The following is a 17,232-nucleotide window of genomic DNA, read 5'->3' on the forward strand; positions in this document are numbered from 1 at the left end:
TGCAAGGTATGAGATTGAGTAAGACTTAGTCACCGACCACGGCAGCAGATAGAGAGAAGATGAGTACTGTCCCCTACGCTTCAGCCGTGGGCTCTCTCATGTATGCCATGCTATGTACCAGACCTGATATAAACCTTGCCATAAGTTTGGTAGGGAGGTACCAAAGTGATCCTAGTATGGAACACTGGACAGCGGTCAAGAATATCCTTAAGTACCTAAAGAGGACTAAGGAGATGTTTCTCGTTTATGGAGGTAACGAAGAGCTTGTCGTAAAGGTTTACGTCGACGCTAGCTTCGACACAGATCCGGATGACTCTAAGTCACAGACCGGATACATATATGTTTTGAATGGTGGGGCAGTGAGCTGGTGCAGCAGCAAGCAAGAAGTCGTGGCAGCATCTACATGTGAAGCGGAGTACATAGCTGCTTCAGAAACAACTCATGAAGGAATTTGGATGAAGGAGCTCATCACCGACCATGGAGTGGTTCCAAGCGCGTTGGGTCCAATGACACTCTCCTGTGATAACACTGGGGCCATTGCCATAGCCAAGGAGCCTAGGTTTCACCAGAAGACGAAGCACATCAGACGCCAATACAACTCCATCCAGGACCATGTCCAGAGTGGAGTAATAGAGATTTGTAAAGTACATACGGATCTGAATGTTGCAGACCCGTTGACTAAACCTCTTCCACGAGAAAAACATGATCAACACCATAATGCTATGGGTGTTCGATACATCACAATGTAACTACATTATTGACTCTAGTACAAGTGGGAGACTGTTGGAAATATGCCCTAGAGGCAATAATAAAATGGTTATTATCATATTTCCTTGTTCATGATAATCGTCTATTGTTCATGCTATAATTGTATTAACACGAAAAAGTAATACATGTGAGGATAAATAGATCACAATGTGTCCCTAGCAAGCCTCTAGTTGGCTAGCTCGTTAGTCAATAGATGATCATGGTTTCCTGGTCATGGGCATTAGATGTCATTGATAACGGGATCACGTCATTGGGAGAATGATGTGATGGACAAGGCCCAATCCTAAGCATAGCACTAGATCGTATTGTTCGTATGCTAAAGCTTTTCTAATGTCAAGTGTCTTTTCCTTTCACCATGAGATTGTGCAACTCCCGGATACCGTAAGAGTGCTTTGGGTGTATCAAACGTCACAACGTAACTGGGTGACTATAAAGGTGCACTACGGGTACCTCTGAAAGTGTCTGTTCGGTTGGTACGAATCGAGATCGGGATTTGTCACTCCGCGTGACGGAGAGGTATCTCTGGGCCCACTCAGTAGAACATCATCATGAGCTCAATGTGGCTAAGGAGTTAGTCACACGATGACGTGCTACGGAACGAGTAAAGAGACTTACCGGTAACGAGATTGAACAAGGTATAGGTATACCGATGATCGAATCTCGGGCAAGTTCTATACCGACAGACAAAGGGAATTGTATACGGGATTGATTGAATCCTTGACATCGTGGTTCATCCGATGAGATCATCGTGGAGCAAGTTGGGGCCACCATGGGTATCCAGACCCCGCTGATGGTTATTGGCCGGAGAGGTGTCTCGGTCATGTCTGCCTGTCTCCCAAACCCGTAGGGTCTACACACTTAAGGTTCGATGACGCTAGGGTTATAGGGAATTGTTATACGAGGTTATCAAAAGTTGTTCGGAGTCCCGGATGAGATCCCGGACGTCATGAGGACCTCCGGAATGGTCTGGAGGTAAATATTGATATATAGGACGGATGGTTTTGGACAGCGGAAGTGTTTCGGGCGTCGCCAGTAACGTACCGGGACCACCGGAAGTGGCCCCAGGGTCCACCGGAAAGGGGCCACCACCCCGGGAGGCTAGATGGGCCAAGTGAGGGAGGGAACCAGCCCCTAGGTGGGCTGGTGCGTCCCCCACGCTCAGCCCATGGCGCAAGAAGAGGGGAGAGGGGGAAACCCTAGCGCAGGTGGGCCTAAGGCCCACCAGAAGGGTGCGCCACCCCTCCTCCCCTTCTGGCCGCCGCACCTCCTCCCATCTAGGGCTGCCGCCCCTCCCAGGAGAGGTAAACCCTCAGGAGGGCATAGCCCCTCCCTCCCCCTATATATAGTGGGCATTTTGGGCTATTGGAGAGACCAATCTTCCTCTCCCTCGGTGCAGCCCTGCTCTTCCTTCTCCTCCTCTCTGCCAGTGCTTGGCGAAGCCCTGTCGGGAGACCTCGTCTCTCCATCGACACCACGCCGTCGTGCTGCCAGAGATCTTCCCCAACCTCTCCCTCCTCCTTGCTGGATCAAGGTGCAGGAGATCTCACCGGGCTGCACGTGTGTTGAACGAGGAGGTGCCGTGGTTCGGCACTAGATCGGAATCACACCGCAATCTGAATCGCCGCGAGTACGACACCATCAACCGCGTTCTAGCAACGCTTCCGCTTAGCGATCTTCAAAGATATGAAGATGCACTCACCCCTCTCTCGTTGCTGGTCTCTCCATAGGAAGATCTGAATATGCGTAGGAATTTTTTTTGAATTTATGCTATGTTTCCAACAAAAAACACAATCATAACAGAATTATGAAAGTGTGGAAAACACAAAACAGAAAGAAAAAGGATAGATTCGTTGGGTTGCCTCCCAACAAGCGCTATTGTTTAACGCCCTTAGCTAGGCATAAGGTGATGGAATCACATATAGTCATCTTTGGTGCTCAAACCATAAGTAGCCCTCATCATAGATTCATAAGACAATCTTATTTTCTTTAAAGGAAAATGCTCCATGCCCTTCTTTAGGGGAAATTGAAATCTAATATTCCCTTCCTTCATATCGATGATAGCACCAATAGTCCTTAGGAAAGGTCTACCAAGAATAATGGGACATGAAGGATTGCAATCTATGTCAAGTACAATGAAATCCACGGGTACATAGTTCTTATTTGCAACAATAAGAACATCATCGATCCTTCCCATGGGTTTCTTGACAGTAGAATCCGCAAGATGCAAATTAAGAGAACACTCTTCAATCTCATGAAAACCAAAAATATCACATAAAGACTTTGGAATCGTGGAAACACTAGCACCCAAATCACACAAAGCATTGCATTCATAGTTTTTGATTTTGATTTTGATAGTAGGTTCCCACTCATCATGAAGTTTTCTAGGTATAGAGACTTCTAATTCGAGTTTCTCTTCAAGAGATTTCATCATAGCATCTACGATATGAGCTATAAAGGATTTGCTTTGGCTATAAGCATGTGGAGAGTTTGCAATGGATTGCATCAAGGAAATGCATTCAAACAAGGAGCAACTATCATAATTGAATTCCTTGAAATCGAAAGTGGGAGTTTCATTACTACCCAAAATTTTGATTTCTTCTACTCAACTCTCCACACCTTTATCATCAAGATAGGTGGACTCTGAATCATTGGGGCGTTTTTCAACCAAAGTGGATTCATATCCAGCTCCTTCATCAATAGGTTTGACACGCGAAAACAAAGAGTCAAGAGGAGTCACACCAAGCACTTTAAGATCTTCGTGATTTGCATCACTAGAACGCACCCTTTTAAACCATTCCGGCCTAGCGCGAATTTGGGCGGTTCTTTCTTTGCTCTCATTCATGGAGACACACATAGCTTTCAAAGTTTCATCCAAGTTGACCTTGGGAGGAGCACATCTAACTTTCAAAGCATCAATATCACAAGACATCCTATCAACGCTCTTAGCCAAATCGTCTATTTTGAGTAGTTTTTCCTCTATGGACGCATTGAAAATCTTTTGAGAGTTGATGAACTCTTTGATATTACTATCTAAATCAGAGGGTAATTTTTTATGATTTCCATAAGTGTTGTTGTAGGAATTGCCATAATTGTTAGAGGAGTTACTAGGAAAAGGCCTAGGAACATAGTTTCCTCTAAAAGCATTGTTGTTGCCAAAATTATTCCTACCAACAAAATTTACGTCCAAACTAGCATTGCTACTCTCAATCAAGGAAGATAGTGGCATGTCATTAGGATCTAAAGGAGCATTTCTACTAGCAACCAAATTCATTAACTCGTCCATCTTAGCACTAAGCGAGTTAATTTCTTCTATAGCGTGTACCTTTTTGCTAGCAGGTGACCTTTCAGTGTGACACTGAGAGTAGTTGGTCATGATATTGTCTAGGAGTTTTGTAGAGTCTCCTAACGTGATTTCCATAAACGTTCCACCTGAGGCGGAGTCCAAGATATTGCGAGAAGCGAAATTCAAACCAGCGTAAAAGATTTGTATAATCATCCACAAACTCAAGCCATGAGCGGGACAATTTCTAATCATTAACTTCATCTTCTCCCAAGATTGCGCAACGTGTTCATGATCAAGTTGCTTGAAATTCATGATATCATTGCGTAAGAAGATAATCTTAGCCGGCGGAAAATACTTGGATATGTAAGCATTTTTGCACTCATCCCAAGAATCGATACTATTTTTAGGCAAAGAAGAAAACCAAGTTTTTTTGTGATCTTGCAACGAGAAAGGAAAAAGCTTCAACTTAATCACGTCATTATCCACATATCTTCTCTTTTGCATATCGCAAAGCTCAATGAAGGTATTGAGATTGGATGCAGCATCTTCACTAGGAAGGCCAGAGAATTGCTCTTTCATAACAAGATTCAGCAAAGTTGCGTTGATTTCATACGATTCCGCACTAGTGGCGGGAGCACTCGGAGTACTAATAAAATCATTATTATTGGTACTCGAGAAGTCGCAAAGTTTGGTGTTTTCAGCCATGATGACCTCAACAAACAAACAAGCACACAAGCAAGCAAGAAAACCGGCAAAGGAAAATGGCAAAAGGGCAAAAGAAAACGGCAAAAAGGCAAATGAAAACGGCAAATGTGAAGTGGGGGGAGGAAAACGAGAGGCAACTGGCAAAAAAGGTAAATGCAAGAGATGAGTTTGTGACACCTACTTGGATAGATTTCCTCCTCGCGCCAGAAATCGGCACGTTGACGAGAGACTATTCTTGACTTGATCCTCCCTGGCAACGGCGCCAGAAATCCTTCTGCTACTGCGACAACAGACCGTCCCTGGTACGACGCGAGGAATCATGCTGCTACGGCTACACCTTTAGGGACTTCCTTGGCAAATATGCAAAGGATTTCCCCGCGGCCTTGGAGCCTTGCGTTGGTGTTCCCTTGAAGAGGAAAGGGTGATGTAGCACAGCGGCGGTAAGTATTTCCCTCAGTTTTGAGAACCAAGGTATCGAACCAGTGGAAGATCTCATCAAGTCACAAGTACCTACACAAACACAAAGAGCTTGCACCCAACGCTATGAAGGGGTTTTCAAAACCTTATAGATTGTTTGCAAAGTGAGAACTGAAAGAAACAAAGTAAACAAGCAAAGTAAAAGTGAAAGTGGAAATGATAGTTGTGAATAGACCCGGGAGCCGTAGTGTTCACTAGTGGCTTCTCTCATGAAAGCAAGTAGACGGTGGGTGAACGAATTACTGTCGAGCAATTGATAGAACCGCGCAAAGTCGTGACGTTATCTAAGGCAATGATTATATCTATAGGCACCATGTCCAAAACAAGTAGACCGATACTTTCTACATCTACTACTATTAGTCCACACATCGACCGCTATCCAGCATGCATCTAGTGTATTAAGTCCAAAAGAACAGAGTAACTCCTTTAGCAAGATGACATGATGTAGATGGGCAATCTCATATCTACGATAAAAGCCCATCTTCTTACCCTTGATGGCAACAACATGATGCGTTCCTTGCTGCCCCTTCTGTCACTAGGAAAGGTCACCACACGGTATGAACCCAAAACCAAGCACTTCTCCGATTGCAAGAATCATAGATCTAGTTGGCCAAACAAAACCCAAGACTCGGAGAGACTTACAAGGATATCAAATCATGCATATAAGAAATCAGCAAAGACTCAAATATAATTCATAGATAATCTGATCACAAATCCACAATTCATCGGATCTCGACAAATACACCGCCAAAGAGGATTACATCGGATAGATCTCCCTGAAGATCATGGAGAACTTTGTATTGAAGATCCAAGAGAGAGAAGAAGCCATCTAGCTACTAACTACGGACCCATAGGTCTGAAGTGGACTACTCATGAGTCATTGGAGAGGCGATGATGTTGATGTAGAAGCCTCCAACTCCAAAGTCCCCTCCGGCAGGGCACCGGGAAGGGTCTCTAGATGAGATCTCGCGGAAACGGAAGCTTGCAGCGGCGGAAAAGTGTTTTCATGGATGCCCTGATTTTTTCTGGATTTTTAGGGAATTTATAGGCCAAAGAGCTAGGGTAGGGGAGCGCCAGGGGGGCCACAAGCTTGGTTGCCGCGGCCTCCCCCCTGGCCGCGGCAACACGGATTGTGGGCTCCCTGTGGGCCCACTGCCTTGGCCCTCAAGCCTCCCGATCTTCTTCCGTTCTGGAAAAATTTATTTCTGGGATTTTATTCCGTTTGGACTCCGTTCCAAAATCAGATCTGAAAACAGTCAAAAACACAGAAAAAACAGGAACTGGCACTTGGCACTGAATTAATAAGTTAGTCCCAAAAAAAGATAAAAAAGGTAAACAAAACATCCAAAGATGACAAGATAACAACGTGAAACCATCAAAAATTATAGATACGTTTGACGCGTATCAAGTAGCAACTTGATCTAAAGCTTCATGATGATCATCATTAACTTCCTCTTTTGTTGGCGTAGGCGCCACAGGAACAATTTCCCGTGTTGCGCTATCTCCGGTTCGATAGGGGGTGTAATTACCTCATCAAGTTCTACTGTCCTCCCACTTACTTCTTTCGAGAGAAACTCTTTCTCTAGAAAGGATCCGTTCTTGCAAACAAAGATTTTACCTTCGGATCTAAGATAGAAGGTATACCCAATAGTTTCCTTAGGGTATCCTATGAATACGCATTTCTCCGCTTTGTGTTCGAGCTTTTCTGGTTGAAGTTTCTTCACATAAGCACCGCAGCCCCCAAACTTTTACAAACGACAACTTAGGTTTCTTGCCAAACCATAGATCATACGGTGTCGTCTCAACGGATTTAGACAGTGCTCTATTTAAAGTGAATGCTGCAGTTTCTAATGCGTATCCCCAAAATGATAGGGGTAAGTCGGTAAGAGACATCATAGATCATACCATATCTAATAAAGTGCGATTACAACGTTCAAACACTCTGTTGTGTTGCGGTGTGCCACGCGGCGTCAATTGTGAAACAATTCCACACTTCCTTAGGTGCGTGCCAAACTCGTGACTCAAATATTCTCCTCCACGATCAGATCGTAGACACTTAATTTTCTATCACGTTGATTCTCAACCTCACTCTGAAATTCCTTGAACTTTTCAACCGTCTCAGATTTGTGCTTCATCAAGTAGATATACCCATACCTACTCAAATCATCGGTGAGAGTGAGATCATAACGGTAGCCACCGCGAGCTTCAACGTTCATTGGACCACACACATCAGTATGTATTATTTCCAATAAGTCGGTCGCTCTCTACATTATTCCTTAGAATGGAGTCTTAGTCATCTTGCCCATGAGGCACGGTTCGCATGCGTCAAATGATTCAAAGTCAAGAGACTCTAATATTCCATCAGTATGGAGCTTCTTCATGCGCTTAACACTGATATGATCAAGGTGGCAGTGCCACAAGTATGTGGGACTATCATTATCAACTTTACATCTTTTGGTACTCACACTATGAATATGTGTAACATCACGATCGATATTCATCAAGAATAAACCATTCACCACCGGAGCATGACCATAAAACATATCACTCATATAAATAGAACAACCATTATTCTCTGACTTAAATGAGTAGCCGTCTCGCATTAAGCAAGACCCTGATACAATGTTCATGCTCAAAGCTGGTACTAAATAACAATTATTAAGGTTTAAAACTAATCCCGATGATAGATATAGAGGCAGCGTGCCGACGGCGATCACATCGACCTTGGAGCCATTCCCGACGCGCATCGTCACCTCGTCCTTGGCCAGTCTCCGCTTATTCCGCAGTTCCTGCTTTGAGTTGCAAATGTGAGCAACAACACCAATATCAAATACCCAAGAGCTACTACGAGCGTTGGTAAGGTACACATCAATAACATGTATATCATATATACCTTTAGCGTTGCCGGCCTTCTTGTCCGCTAAGTACTTGAGCCAGTTCCGCTTTTAGTGACCTTTTCCCTTGCAATAGAAGCACTCGGACTCAGGCTTGGGTCCATTCTTTTTCTTCTTCCCGGTATCTGGCTTACCGGGTGCGGCAACGACTTTGCCGTCTTTCTTGAAGTTCTTCTTACCCTTGCCCTTCTTAAAACTGGTGGTCTTATTGACCATCAACACTTGATGATCTTTCTTGATTTCTACTTCTGCAAATTTCAGCATCGAGTACAACTCGGGAATGGTCTTTTCCATCCCTTGCATGTTGTAGTTCAGCATAAAACCCTTGTAGCTTGGTGGGAGAGGCTGGAGGATTCTGTCAATTATAGCGTCATCCGGAAGTTTGACTCCAAGTGAAGTCAGACGACCGTGTAACCTAGACATTTTGAGTATATGCTCACTGACAGAACTGTTCTCCTCCATCTTACAGCTAAAGAACTTGTCGGAGAGTTCATATCTCTCGACACGGGCATGATCCTGAAAAACTAGTTTCAACTCTTGGAACATCTCATATGCACAGTGTTTCTCAAAATGCCTTTGGAGCCCCGTTTCCAAACTGTATAACATGCCACACCTAACCACAGAGTAGTCATCACTCCGCGTTTGCCCGACGTTCAGAATGTCCTGGGCTGCTGCGGGTGCAGGAGGGTCACCTAGCGGCGCATCAAGGACATAAACCTTTTTAGCTCCTTCGAGGATGAGCTTCAAGTTGCGGACCCAGTCCGCATAGTTGCTACCATCATCTTTCAGCTTGTTTTTCTCTAGGAATGCGTTGAAATTGAGGTTGACGTTGGCCATCTACAATATTTATAAAGACAACTTTTGACTAAGTTCATGACAATTAAGTTCATTTAATCAAATTAAGTATGAACTCCCACTTAAATCGACATCCCTCCAGTCATGTAAGTGATACATGATCCATGTCGACTAACCCGTGTCCAATCATCACGTGAGACGGACTAGTCGTCATGGTGAGCAACTTCATGCTGATTGTATTCAACCATACGACTCATGTTCGACCTTTCGGTCTCTTGTATTCGAGGTCATGTATGTACATGCTAATCTCGTCGAGTCAACCTAAGTGTTTCGCATGTGTAAATCTGGCTTACACCCGTTGTATGCGAACGTTAGAATCTATCACACCCGATCATCACGTGGTGCTTCGAGACAACGATCCTTCGCAATGGTGCACACTTAGGGGAATACGTTCTCGATTTTTTTAAGAGGGATCATCTTATTATGCTACCGTCATTCTAAGCAATAAGATGAAAAACATGATAAACATCACATGCAATCATATAGTGACATGATATGGCCATTATCATCTTTGCTCTTTCGATCTCCATCTTCGGGCATCGCATGATCATCATTGTCACCGGCGTGACACCATGATCTCCATCATCGTGTCTCCGTGAAGTCGTCACGCCAACTACTACTGCTGCTGCTATAGCTAACCGTTAGCAGTGAAGTAAAAGTAGTAAACACATGGCGTTGCATCTCATACAATAAATTAAGACAACTCATATGGCTCCTGCCGGTTGTCATACTCATCGACATGCAAGTCGTGAATCCTATTACAATAACATGATCATCTCAGACATCACACATCTAACATCACAACTTAGGCCATATCACATCACATGTCAAATCTTGCAAAAACAAGTTAGACGTCCTCTAATTGTTGTTGCAAGTTTTACGTGGCTGATTTGGGTTTCTAGAAAGAACGCCTTCTTACCTACGTGACAGCCACAACGATGATATGTCAAAGCTATTTACCCTTTGTAAGGACCCTTTTCATCAAATCTAATCCGACTAGAGTGGGAGAGACAGACACCCGCTAGCCACCTTTATGCACGGTGTGCATGTCTACCGGTGGAACCTGTCTCACGTAAGCGTACGTGTAAGGTCGGTCCGGGCCGCTTCATCCCACAATACCGTCGGAAAAGAATAAGACTAGTAGCAGCAAGCAATTGACAAATCAGCGCCCACAACCTTTTTTGTTCTACTCGTGCATAGAATCTACGCATAAAAACCTGGCTCTAATACCACTGTTGGGTAATGTAGCATAAATTCAAAATTTTCCTACGCCATATTCAGATCTTCCTATGGAGAGACCAACAACGAGAGAGGGGAGAGTGCATCTTCATACCTTTGAAGATCGCTAAGCGGAAGCATTGCTAGAACGCGGTTGATGGAGTCGTACTCGCAGCGATTTAGATCGCGGTGTGATTCCGATCTAGTGCCGAACCAGGGCACCTCCGCGTTCAACACACGTGCAGCCCGGTGACGTCTCCTGCACCTTGATCCAGCAAGGAGGAGGGAGAGGTTGGGAAGATCTCCGGCATCACGACGGCGTGGTGACGATGGAGAGACGAGGTCTCCCGGCAGGGCTTCGCCAAGCACCATGGGAGAGGAGGAAGAAGAAGAGGAGGGCTGCGCCGAGAGAGAGATGGAAAACCGTATCTCCAAAGGCCAAAACCCCCACTATATATAGGGGAAAGGAAGGGGTGGCGCCCCCTTTAGGGTTTCCCCCTTGAGGGGGGGGAGGCAGCCCTAGATGGGAGAAGGGGGGCGGTGGCCAGGGAAGAGAGGGGTTGGCGCAACCCTAGGTGGGCCTTAGGCCCACCAGCGCCTAGGGTTTCCCCTCCCTCCCTCTCAGGTGCGCCTGGGCTGAGTGTGGGCACACGCACCAACCCACCTAGGGGCTGGTTCCCTCCCGCACTTGGCCCATGTAGCCTTCCGAGACTTGTGGCCCCTCCCAGTGGGCCTCCGGAACCCTTCCGGTGGTCCCGGCACTTTGCCGGTGGTGCCCGAAACATTTCCGGTATCCAAACCCATCCATCCTATATATCAATCTTTACCTCCGGACCATTCCTGAGCTCCTTGTGATGTCCGGGATCTCATCTGGGATTCCGAACATCCTTCGGTAACCTCGTATAACAATTCCATATAACCCTAGCGTCATCGAACCTTAAGTGTGTATACCCTACGGGTTCGGGAGGCATGCAGACATGACCGAGACACTCTCCGACCAATAACCATCAGCGGGATCTGGATACCCATGGTGACTCCCACGTGGTCCACGATGATCTCATCGGATGAACCACGATGTCAAGGATTCAATCAATCCCGTATACAATTCCCTTTGTCTGCCACTATAGAACTTGCCCGAGATTCGATCGTCGGTATACCTATACCTTGTTCAATCTCGTTACCGGTAAGTCCCTTTACTCGTTCCGTAGCACATCATCCCATGACTAAATCCTTAGTCACACTGAGCTCATTATGATGATGTTCTATCGAGTGGGCCCAGAGATACCTCTCCGTCATACGGAGTGACAAATCCCGATCTCGATTCGTGCCAACCCAACAGACACTTTCACAGATACCTGTAGTGCACCTTTATAGTCACCCAGTTACGTTGTGACGTTTGATACACCCAAAGTACTCCTACGGTATCCGGGAGTTGCACAATCTCACGGTCGAAGGAAAAGACACTTGACATTAGAAAAGCTTTAGCATACGAACATGACGATCTAGTGCTATGTTTAGGATTGGGTCTTGTCCATCACATCATTCTACCAATGATGTGATCCCGTCATCAATGACATCTAATGTCCATGATCAGGAAATCGTGATCATCTATTCATTAACGAGCTAGCCAACTAGAGGCTTGCTAGGGACACATTGTGATCTATTTATTCACACATGTATTACTGTTTCCTGTTAATACAATTATAGCATGAACAATAGACGATTATCATGAACAAGGAAATATGATAATAACCATTTTATTATTTCCTCTAGGGCATATTTCCAATAGTTACTCTCTTGTTCCATGTGGTATGTTTTGCATGGCTCAAGTGATTCAAAATCAAGCAAGTCCAAACGATCCATCTGCATGGAGTTTCTTCATGCGTTAATACCAACAGGTATGGTTTGCATGTCAAAAACGTTTCAAAAATGAGTGACTACAAAGATCCATCAGCATGGAGCTTCTTCATGCATTTTATACCATCATGACTCAAGCGGCAGTGCCACAAGTAAGTGGTATTATCATTATTACTTTGTATCTTTTGGCACCAATATTATGAACATGTGTAACACTACGATCGAGATTCAATAAACCATTGAAGGTAATTATTCAAGCAAATAGAATAACCATTATTCTCTTTAAATGAATAACTATATGGCAATAAACATGATCCAATCATGTTCATGCTCAACGCAAACACCAAATAACAATTATTTAGGTTTAACACCAATCCCGATGGTAGAGGGAGCATGCGATGTTTGATCACATCAACCTTGGAAACATTTCCAACACGTATCGTCACCTTGCCTTTAGCTAGTCTTCGTTTATTCCGTAGCTTTTACTTCGAGTTACTAATCACTTAGCACAGAACCGGTATCTAATACCCTCATGCTACTAGGAGTACTAGTAAAGTACACATCAATATCATGTATATCAAACATATATCTGTCAACTTTGCCAGCCTTCTTATCTACCAAGTATCTAGGGTAGCTCTGCCTTAGTGACCGTTCCCCTCATAACAGAAGCACTTAGTCTCGGGTTTGGGTTTAATCTTGGGTTTCTTCATTAGAGCAGCAATCAGGTTTGCCGTTTCATGAAGTATCCCTTCTAGCCCTTGCCCTTCTTGAAACTAGTGGTTTTTACTAACCATCAACAATTGATGCTCCTTCTTGATTTCTACTTTCGTAGTGTCAGACATTGCGAATCACTCAACGATCATCATATCTATCCTTGATATGTTATAGTTCATCACGAAGCTCTCGCAGCTTAGTGGCAGTGACTTTGGAGAACCATCACTATCTCATCTGGAGGATTAACTCCCACTTGATTCAAGCGATTGTCAGACAATCTGAGAACATGCTCAACGATTTGAGCTTTTCTCCTTTGCTTTGTAGACAAAGAATCTTGTTAGAGGTCTCATACCTCTTAACAAGGGCACGAGCATGAAATCTCAATTTCATCTCTTAGAACATCTCATATGTTCCGCGACGTTTCAAAACGTCTTCGGCGCCTTGCTTCTAAGCTATTAAGTATTATGCATTGAACTATCACGTAGTCATCAAAAACGTGTATGCCAAATGTTCACAACATCCATAGACGACACTCGAGGTGCAGCACACCGAGTAGTGCATTAAGGACATAAGCCTTCTCCGCAGCAATGTGGACAATCCTCAGTTTTACGGACTCAGTCTGCAAAGTTGCTACTATCAACTTTCAACTAAATTTTCTCTAGGAACATATAAAAACAGTAGAGCTATAGCGCAAGCTACATCGTAATTCGCAAAGACCATTAGACTATGTTCATGATAATTAGTTCAATTAATCATATTACCTAAGAACTCCCACTCAAAAAGTACATCTCTCCAGTCATTTGAGTGGTACATGATCCAAATCCACTAACTCAAGTCCAATCATCATGTGAGTTGAGAATAGTTTTAGTGGTAAGCATGTCTATGCTAATCATATCAACTATATGATTCATGCTCGACCTTTCGGTCTCATGTGTTCTGAGCCCATGTCTGCACATGCTAGGCTCATCAAGCTTAACCCGAGTGTTCCGCGTGTGCAACTTTTTTGCACCCGTTGTATGTGAACGTTGAGTCTATCACACCCGATCATCACGTGGTGTATCTAAACGATGAACTGTCGTAATGGTGCACAGTCGGGGAGAACACAATTTTGTCTTGAAATTTTAGTGAGAGATCACCTCATAATTCTACCATCATTCTAAGAAAAATAAGGTGCATAAAAGTATTAACATCGCATGCAATTCATAAGTGACATGATATGGCCATCATCATGTGCTTCTTGATCTCCATCACCAAAGTACTGGCACGATCTTCTTGTCACCGGCGCCACACCATGATCTCCATCATCATGATCTCCATCAACGTGTCGCCATCGGGGTTGTTGTGCTACTTATGCAATTATTACTAAAGCTACGTCCTAGCAATATAGTAAACGCATCTGCAAACTCAAACGTTAGTTTAAAGACAATCCTATGACTCCTTCCGGTTGCCGTACCATCGACGTGCAAGTCGATATTAACTATTACAACATGATCATCTCGTACATCCAATATATCACATCACATCGTTGGACATATCATATCACAAGCATACCCTGCAAAAACAAGTTAGACGTCCTCTAATTTGTTGTTGCATGTTTTACGTGGCTGCCATGGGTATATAGTATGATCGCATCTTACTTACGCCAAAACCACAACGGAGATGTGCAAATTGCTATTTAACCTCTCCAAGGACCGCCTCGGTCAAAACCAATTCAACTAAAGTTGAAGAAACCGACACCCGCCAGTCATCTTTATGTAACGAGGTTGCATGTCAATCGATGAAACCAGTCTTTCGTAAGCGTACGAATAATGTCGGTCCGGGCCGCTTCAATCCAACAATACCGCTGAATCGAGAAAAGACTAAGGAGGGCAGCAAATCGAACATCACTGTACACAAAACCCTTTGTGTTCAACTCGAGATAACATCTACGCATAAACCTAGTTCATGATGCCACTGTTGGGGAACGTTGCATGGGAAACAATAAAATTCCTACGCACACGAAGACCTATCATGGTGATATCCATCTACGAAAGGAGATTTGGATCTACGTATCCTTGTAGATCTCACAGCAGGAAGCGTTAAGAAACGCGGTTGATGTAGTGGAACGTCTTCACGTCCCTCGATCCGCCCCACGAACTGTCCCACGAACCGTCCCGCGATCCGTCCCACGATCCGTTCTGATCTGGTGCCGAACGAACGGCACCTCCGCGTTCAGCACACGTACAGCTCGACGATGATCTCGGCCTTCTTGATCCAGCAAGCAAGGTGGAGAAGTATATGGGTTCTCCGGCAGCGTGACGGTGCTCCGGTCGTGGTGATGATCTACTCCTACAGGGCTCCGCCCGAGCTCCGCAGATATACGATCTAGGGGAAGAACTATGGTGTCTAGATCTGAGTTGCGCGTGGCAAAAGTTGTCTCAAGTTAGCCCTAAATCACCACTATATATAGGAGGGAGGGGGAGGAGGCTTGCCTCGAGGGCCAAGCCCTCAAGGGTGCGCCGGCCAAGGGAGAGGAGGAGTCCTACTCCAATCCTACTCCAATTAGGATTGGAAAGTGGAGTCCTTCTCTTCCTTCCCACCTCTCTTTTTTTCCTTTTCTTTGGTTTTCTTTCCTTGGCACCAAGGCCATGTTGGGCTGTCCCACCAGCCCACTAAGGGCTGGTGCGCCACCCCTAGGGCTATTGGGCTTCCCCGGGTGGGTTGCCCCCTGATACGTCTCCGTCGTATCTACTTTTCCAAACTCTTTTGCCCTTGTTTTGGACTCTAATTTGCATGATTTGAATGGAACTAACGCGTACTAACGCTGTTTTTAGCAGAATTGCCATGGTGTTGTTTTTGCATAGAAATAAAAGTTCTCGGAATGACCTGGAAATTTACGAGGATTTTTTGTGGAATATATAAAAAATATTGGCGCAAGAATCAATCGGAGGAGTGGAGCGTGGAGCCAACAAGCCCACCAGGCGCGGCCCCCTTGGCCGCGCCTAGCAGGCTTGTGGGGCCCACAGAGCTCCACCGCCTCCAATTCCGGCTCTATTTAGTCCCTTCCGTCCGAAAAAATCAAGGAGAAGATTTCATCGCGTTTTATGATACGGAGGCGCCCCCACCTCCTGTTCTTCCTCTGGAGGGCAGACCTGGAGTCCGTTCTGGACTCCGGAGAGGGGAGATCGTCGCCATCGTCATCACCGACCTTCCTTCATCGCCAATTCCATGATGCTCTTGACCGTTCGTGAGTAATCTCATCGTAGGCTTGCTGGACGGTGATGGGTTGGATGAGATCTATCATGTAATCGAGTTAGTTTTGATGGTGATTGATCCCTAGTATCCACTATGTTCCGAGATTGTTGTTGCTACTACTTTGCTATGCTTAATGCTTGTCACTAGGGCCCGAGTGCCATGATTTCAGATCTGAACCTATTATGTTCTCATCAATATATGTGTGTTCTTGATCCTATCTTGCAAGTTGTAGTGACCTACTATGTGTTATGCCCGGCAACCCCGGAGTGACAATAGCCGGAACCACTCCCGGAGATGACCATAGTATGAGGAGTTCATGTATTCACTAAGTGCTAATGCTTTGTTCCCGTTCTCTATTAAAAGGAGAACCTTAATATCTCGTAGTTTCCATTAGGACCCCGCTGCCATGGGAGGTTTGGACAATAGATGACATGCAAGTTCTTTTCCCTAAGCACGTATGACTATATACGGAATACATGCCTACATTACATTGACGAACTGGAGCTAGTTACATATCTCTCCGTGTTATACCTGTTGCATGATGAATATCATCTGGCATAATTATCCATCACCGATCCAATGCCTACGAGTTTTTCCTACTGGTCCTTGCTACGTTACTTTGTCACTACTGCTGTCACTGTTTCTACTATTACTCTGTTGCTACTGATGTTACTGCTGCTACTATTACTCTGTTGCTACTGTTGTCACTATTGCTATTGTTACCGTTGCTACTGTTGCTATCACACTACCTTGCTACTGATACTTTGCTGCAGATACTAAGTCTTTCAGGTGTGGTTGAATTGACAACTCAACTTCTAATACTTGAGAATATTCTTTGGCTTCCCCTTGTGTCGAATCAACAAATTTGGGTTGAATGCCCTCCCCTCGAAAATTGTTGCGATCCCCTATACTTGTGGGTTATCAAGACTATTTTCTGGCGCCGTTGTCGGGGAGGCATAGCTCTATTCTCTGAGTCACTTGGGATTTACGTCTGCTGATCACTATGAGGAATCCAAAAACCAAAGTCTTGTCCTCAACTACGAGGATAGGTAAGGAACTGCCATCCAGCTCTGCACTTGATTCACCTTCAGTTATTAGTAAGTTTGCGACACCACCTCCTGCTAGAAATTTTGATGTGTCGCCTGTGCTTGATGATGCTACTTCTGCTGTCCATGATGATTGTGATGATGCTTTGCTTGATACTGCTTTGCCACTAGGTGCATTCCT

At 44.8% G+C, this 17,232-nt stretch overlaps 1 pseudogene; it reads left to right on the plus strand.

Moving 5' to 3' along the window:
* The window catches only part of LOC123450738, a 98,512-nt pseudogene that overhangs the window by 15,782 nt on the left and 65,498 nt on the right, over window positions 1-17,232 (plus strand).

Source organism: Hordeum vulgare, chromosome 4H, assembly GCF_904849725.1.
Source record: "Hordeum vulgare subsp. vulgare chromosome 4H, MorexV3_pseudomolecules_assembly, whole genome shotgun sequence".
NCBI classification, from domain to species: Eukaryota; Viridiplantae; Streptophyta; class Magnoliopsida; order Poales; family Poaceae; genus Hordeum; species Hordeum vulgare.